Genomic DNA, 7,325 nt, shown 5'->3' with positions numbered 1-7,325 from the left:
AATGGATCGGAGAACAGCAAGACCTTTGCAAGGAAGACAAATTAGGAGGATGTTGTAAAAATCCAGAAGAAATATTATGATGCTTTAACTGTGGTATTGGGAATAAAGACCCTGATGAGGAGGAAGAGTCAAGAAATAACAAGGGAAATAAACCCCTTGGACATGATGACTGGATATTTTAGGTGACAGGAAAGAAGTTACGGATAATGCCCGGGTCCCATCTTGCCAACAGGAAGAGAAAGAGGATGAGTGCAGTATGATACATATTGAGAGGGCATCTCTGCCCAATGGGACACAAATAGAAAGGTTCCTCTACGTAGACAATTCATATGTTTGATCCAGCTTGGAGGATCATAAACCTTATATTCATAGGAGAAATTTTTTTTTATTGTACTTTAGATGAAGGTTTACAGAACAAACTAGCTTCCCATTAAACTGTTAGTACATACATTGTTTTATGGCATTGGTTAACAACCCCACGACATATCTACACTCTCCCTTCTTGACCTTAGGTTCCGCATTACCTGCTTTCCTATCCTCTCCTGCCTTCTAGTCCTTGCCCCTGGGCTGGTATGCCCTTTAGTCTCGTTTTATTTTATGGGCTTGTCTAATCCTTGGCTGAAGGGTGAACCTCAGGAGTCACTTCATTACTGAGCCAAAGAGTGTCCAGGGAACATACTCTCAGGGTTTCTCCAGTCTCTGTCAGGCCAGTAAATCTGGTCTTTTTTTGTGAGTTAGAACTTTGTTCTACATTTTTCTCCAGCTCTGTCTGGGACTCTCTATTGTGATCCTTGTCAGAGCAGTCAGTGGTGGTAGCCAGGCATCATCTAGTTGTACTAGACTCAGTCTGGTGAAGGCCGTGGTAGTTGTGGTCCATTAGTCCTTTGGACTAATCTTTTCCTTGTATCTTTAGTTTTCTTCATTTTCCCTTGCTCCTGAAGGGGTGAGACCAGTGGAGTATCTTAGATGGTTACTCACAGGCTTTTAAGACCCCATTCTACTCAGCAAAGTAGAATGTAGAACATTTTCTTTATAAACTGTGTTATGCCAGTTGAGCTAGATGTTTCCGGAGACCATGGTCCCCACAGCCCTCAGCCCAGCAATTCAGTCCCTCAGGAAGTTTGGCTGTGTCTATGGAGCTTCCATGACCTTGCCTTGTACAAGTTGTGCTGGCTTCCCCAGTACTGTGTACTGTCTTACCCTTCACCAAAGTTACCACAGGAGAAATTTTAAGGAACCATTCTCTTAGGAGGATAATAAATTTCTCTGAAGCAGCTTTCTCCCATAACCTTTTTTTAATGATGTCACTAGTCTTATTCTGTGTTTTTAGGTGCTAGATACTCATTCATTGATTCATTTATTTAATCAAAATTTATGCATGCTGGTTGAGGACCAGGTGCTGTGTTGGGGCACTGGAAGTCAGAGGTAACAGCAGGAATGGGCTCTGGCTGGTGGAGCTGACATCAGATGTGGGAAAAGGACAGGTAACAGGCAGCATAGTTTCTGACTTTGTTAGAGCAAGTAGATCATAGGAAAGGCCATTAACTCAGCCATGGAGGTCAGGGGGGTGTTCTGGAGACAGAATGTCCCTTAGATAAGACAGATCATTGGTGTGGTTATTTGCATATTATTGGGACCAGTGGCTAAAGGGGCATGATGATGTTGCTAGCCATGACTATAACTTTGGGACAGTGACAGGCTGGTAGATTTTATCAACACCTAGAGGCACAATTTGGTTTAATTTCTCAGAAAAATGCATTTGAACCTTCATTTAGAATGCTGGATAATGGAATCGTTGAAAGGGGTAAGAAAGTTTGACCTGTGCAACTGAACAATAAGTTTCTTTGTTGTATCATTTCTTTGGTTGCAAACAGACGCCAACCATGGCTTATGTGCAGAGGGTCATCAAGAAAATTAGGTGTCCTCTTCTCCAGGAGCTCATAGGCCAAGCTGGGAAGAGCAGGGATAGCATGGAATCCTGGTGGGAAGTTGAAGCTCTGCAGAGCCTTTCCTCTGGAAGAAGGAATCACCTCTGGTCTCAGGTAGCCACAGGTCTTGCCAGCCTGTTGGCTCCTCCAGTCTTTATGAGAGATGAGGTGGCCATTTTAGGTCCACAGATGATGATGAGAAAACAAAATGAACAAATGGATTGGAACTACAGGGCTCTACTTCATTTGTTTTCCTAGAGAAGTCTTTACTGTTGGTGGTGGTGTTTGTCAATTTTTCATTTTGAAAATTTTAAATCTTCTGGAAAACTGAAAGAATAAAATATTGAACCCCTAAATACCTCTTCACTATTAATCTAGAATAGTCCCTCCTGTTGTTTTTTTTTTCACTACCCAGCTATAAAGCCAATAAGGAAATTAACTCATTTATGGATAATCAACTATGTACCAGGAGTTTTACATATGTCAGCGTAATTTTTTATCATAATTTTAATGGTATATTTTAAAGTTTACTTTCTAATCGCCTTCCTGACTAGACATAAGATCCATCTCTAGAATCTGGGAAGCTTTATAATACTTCTAAAAGTACCTGGAACATAGAAAGTATTTAATAAATGTTGCTTTTCCCCACTAAAAAGTCGTCAAAGAGTGTTGTTATTTTTAGGTGCCGTCAAGTTGATTCCCACTCATAGCGACCCTATGCACAACAGAAAAAAACACTGTCCAGTCTTGTGCCATCTTCACAATCGTTACTATGTTTGAGTCCATTGTTGCAGCCACTGTGTCATCCCATCTCATCAACGGTCTTCCTCTTTTTTGCTGCCCCTCTATCTTACCAAACATGGTATCTTCTTCCAAGGACTGGTCCCTCCTGATAACATATCCAAAGTATGTGAGATGAAGTCTTGCCATCCTCGCTTCCAAGGAGCACTCTGGCTGTACTTCTTCCAAGACAGACTTGTTTGTTCTTCTGGCAGTCGATGGTATATTCAATATTCTTTGCCAACACCATAATTGAAAGGCATCAATTCTTCTTTGATCTTCCTTATTCATTGTCCAGCTTTCACATGCATGTGAGGTGATTGAAAATATCATGGCTTGGGTCAGGCACACCTTAGTCCTCAAACTGGTGTCTTTACTTTTCAACACTTCAAAGAGGTCTTTTGCAGCAGATTTGCTCAATGCAATACATCATTTGATTTCTTGACTGCTGCTTCTATGGGTGTTGATTGTGTAAAATGAAATCCTTGACAATTTCAATCTTTTCTCTGTTTATCATGATGTTGCTTATTCATCCAGTTGTAAGGATTTTTGTTTTGTTTATGTTGAGGTGTAATCCACACTGAAGGCTGTAGTCTTCATCAGTGAGTGCTTCAAGTCCTCTTTGATTTCAGCAAGCAAGGTTGTGCATAGGCAGATGTGCATATTGCAGGTTGTTAATGAGTTTTCCTCCAGTCTTGATGCCATGTTTTTCATCTTGGATTATTTTCTCAGCATACAGATTGATTAAGCATGGTGAAAGGATGCAACCCTGACACACACTTTTCCTGATTTTAAACCATGTAGTATCTGCTTGTTCCGTTTGAATGACTGCTTCTTGGTCTATATACAGGTTCCTCATGAGCATAATTAAGTGTTCTGGAATCCCCATTCTTCTCAATGTTATTCATAATTTCTTATGATCCACATAATTGAATGCCTTTGCATGGTCAATAAAACACAGGTAAACATCTTTCTGGTATTCTCTGCTTTCACCCAAGATCCGTTTGACATTAGCAACGATATCCCTAGTTCCACATCTCCTTCTGAATCGGCTTGAATTTCTGGCAGTTCCCTGACAATGTACTGCTGCGACCACTTTTGAATTATCTTCAGCAAAATTTTACTTGTGTGTGATATTAATGATGTAGTTTGATAATTTCTGCATTTCATTGGATCACCTTTCTTTGGAATGAGCACAAGTACGGATCTCTTCCAGTCAGTTGGTAGCTGTCTTCCAAATTTCTTGGCATAGACAAGTGAGCACCTCCAGTGGTACATCTCTTTGTTGAAACAACTCAGTTGGTATTCTGTGAATTCCTGGAGCCTTTCGCCAATGCCTTCAGTGCAGATTGGACTTCTTTCTTCAATACCATTGTTTCTTCATCATATTCTGCCTCCTAAAATAGTTGAACATTGACCAATTATTTTTGGTAGAGTGACTCTGTGTATTCCTTCCATCTGCTTTTGATGTTTCCTGTGTCGTTCGATATTTTGCCCATAGAATCCTTCAGTATTGCAACTTGAGGCTTGAATTTTTTCTTCAGTTCTTTCAGCTTGAAAAATGCTGAGCGTGTTCTTTCCTTTTGGTTTTCTATCTCCAGGTCTTTGTACGTATCATTATAATACTTTACTTTGTCTTCTCAAGCTGCACTTTGAAATATTCTGCTCAGCTCTTTTACTTCCTCATTTATTCCATTTGCTTTAGCTACTCGACGTTCAACAGCAAGTTTCAGAGTCTCTTTGGACATACATTTTTATCTTTTCTTTTTCCCTGGCTCTTTAATGACCTTTTGCTTTCTTCATGTTTGATGTCCTTGATGTCATTCCACATCTCGTCTGGTCTTCTGTCATTAGTGTTCAATGTATTAAATCTATTCTTGAGATGGTCTCTAAATTCAGGTGGGATATACTCAAAGTCTTAATTTGGCTCTCGTGGACTTGCTTCTTTTTTAAAAAATTTTTTTTATTGTACTTTAGATGAAGGTTACAGAACAAATATTTTCTCATTAAAGAGTATACATACTGTTTTATGACAATGGTTAACAACCCCACAACATGTCAACACTGTCCCTTCTCAACTGTGGGTTCCCTATTACCAGCTTTCCTGTCCCCTCTTGCCTTCTAGTCCTTGTCTGTGGACTGTTGTGCCCCATTAGTCTCATTTTTTTTATGGGCCTCTCTAATATTTGGCCAAACGGTGAACCTCGGGAGTGACTTCATTACTGAGCTAAAAGGGTATCTGGGGGTCATATTCTCGAGGTTTCTCTCCAGTCTCTGTCAGGCCGGTAAATCTGTTCTTTTTTTGTGAGTTAGAATTTTGCTCTACATTTTTCTCCAGCTCTATCCAGGAACATTTGTTGTGATCCCGGTGAGAGCAGTCAGTGGTGGCTGCCGGGTACCATCTAGTTGTACTGGACTCAGTCTGGTGGAGGCTGTGGTAGTTGTGGTCCATTAGTCCTTTGGACTAATCTTTTCCTTGTATCTTGTTTTCTTCATTATCCCTTGCTCCCTAAGGGGTGAGACCAGTAGAATATCTTAGATGGCTACTCACAGGCTTTTAAGACCTCAGATGCTACTCACCAAGGTAGAATGTAGAACATTTTCTTTATAAACTGTGCTATGCCAGTTGAGCTGTATGTTCCCCAAGACCATGGTCCCCACAGCCCTCAGCCCAGTATTTCAGTCCCTCAGGGAATTTGGATGTGCCTATGGAGCGTCCATGACCTTGTCTTGTGCAAGTTGTGCTGGCTTCCCTAGTATCCTGTACTGTCTTACCCTTCACCAAAGTTACCACTTATCTAGTGTCTATTTAGTATTTGCCCCTCCCACCACTCTCAAAGATTGTTTCTTTTTGTGAGTAAACTTTTTCATGAGTGTTTACAGCAAAGGTCTCCTACAGTATTTGTCCTTTTGTGATTGACTTATTTCACTCAGCATAGTGTCCTCCAGTTTCATCCATGTTATGAGATGCTTCACAGATTCATCATTGTTCTTTATTATTGCATAATACTCCATTGTGTGTATGTACCATAGTTTATCCATTCATGGGTTGATGGGCATCTAGGTTGTTTCCATCGTTTTGCGATTGTGAACAGTGCTGCAATGAACATGGGTGTGCATATGTCTATTCCTGTGATGACTCTTACTTCTCCAGAATATATTCCTAGGAGTGGGATGGCTGGATTGTATGGTATGTCAATTTCTAGCTTTCTAAGGAAACACCATATCGTCTTCCAAAATGGTTGTATCATTTTGCATTCCCATCAGCAGTGCATAAGAGTTATGATCTCCCTGAAGCCTCTCCAATATTTGTTAATTTCTGTTTTTTTGATTCGTGCCAGTAATGCCAGGGTGAGACAGTATCTCTGTATCAGCGTGGTTTTAATTTGCATTTCTGTAATGGCTAGTGATCGCAAGCTGTCATGGATTGTATTAAAAAACGTGTGTATCAGTTTGGCTGGGCCATGATTCCTGGTATTGTGTGATTTTCCTGTATGTTGTAAATACTGCCTCTATGATGTTAATGAGGGAGGATGGGCGGCAGTTGTGTTAGTGAGGCAGGACTCAATCTACAAGATTGGATTGTATCCTGAGGCAATCTGTTCATATATAAAAGAGAGAAGTGAGCAGACAGAAGAGGGGGACCTCATACTGTCAAGAAAGCAGTGCCACGAGCAGAGTGTGTCCTTTGGGCCCAGGGTCCCTGCGTGGAGGAGCTCCTAGTCTGGGGGAACAATGATGAGAAGGCTGACAGAAAGAGAAAGCCTTCCCCTGGAGCTGACACCCTGAATTTGGACTTTTAGCCTACTTTACTGTAAGGAAATAAACTTCTGTTTGTTAAAACAATCCACTTGTGGTATTTCTGTTATAGCAGCACTAGATAACTAATACACAAGCATTTCCTCATGTGTCTGTTGACAGCTTGAATGTCGTCTTTAGTGAAACATCTGTTCATTTCCCTTGCCCATTTTTTAATCTGTCTTTTTGTTGTACAGGCCTTGGATTTTCTTGTAGGTTTTAGAGATTAGACCTTTGTCTGACTTGTAATGTCCAAATTTTTTTCCCCCAGTCTGTACGTTCTCTTTTTACTCTTTTGGTGAAGTCTTGTGATGAGCATAAGTGTTTAATTTTTAGAAGGTCCCAGTTATCTAGCTTCTCTTCTGGAGTTTGTGTGTTGTTGGTGATGGTTTTTATCCTGTTAGTGCTGTGTATTAGGGCCTCTAAGGTTGATCCTGTTTTTTCTTCTATGAACTTTATAGTTTTTGGATTTATATTTAGGTGTTTGATCCATTCTGAATTTGTATTTGGTGTGAGGCATGGGTCCTGTTTCATTTTTTTGCAGACGGACATCCAGTTTTTCCAGCACCATTTGTTAAAAAGACTGTCATTTCCCCATTTGATGGACTTTGGGCCCTTGTCAAAGATCAGGTGACTATAGGTGGATGGATTTACATCTGGGTTCTCAATTCTGTTCCACTGGTCAATGTATCTGTCATTGTACAAGTACCAGGCTGTTTGGACTACTGTAGCTGTATAGTAGGATCTGAGGTCAGGTAGTGCAAGCCCTCCTACTTTATTCTTTTTCATCAATAGTGCTTTACTTATCCGGGGCTTCTT

Source organism: Trichechus manatus, unplaced genomic scaffold (assembly GCF_000243295.1).
Source record: "Trichechus manatus latirostris isolate Lorelei unplaced genomic scaffold, TriManLat1.0 scaffold00247, whole genome shotgun sequence".
Classification (NCBI taxonomy): domain Eukaryota; kingdom Metazoa; phylum Chordata; class Mammalia; order Sirenia; family Trichechidae; genus Trichechus; species Trichechus manatus.
The sequence above is the reverse complement of the archived record's forward strand: the minus strand, read 5'-3'. Positions refer to the sequence as shown.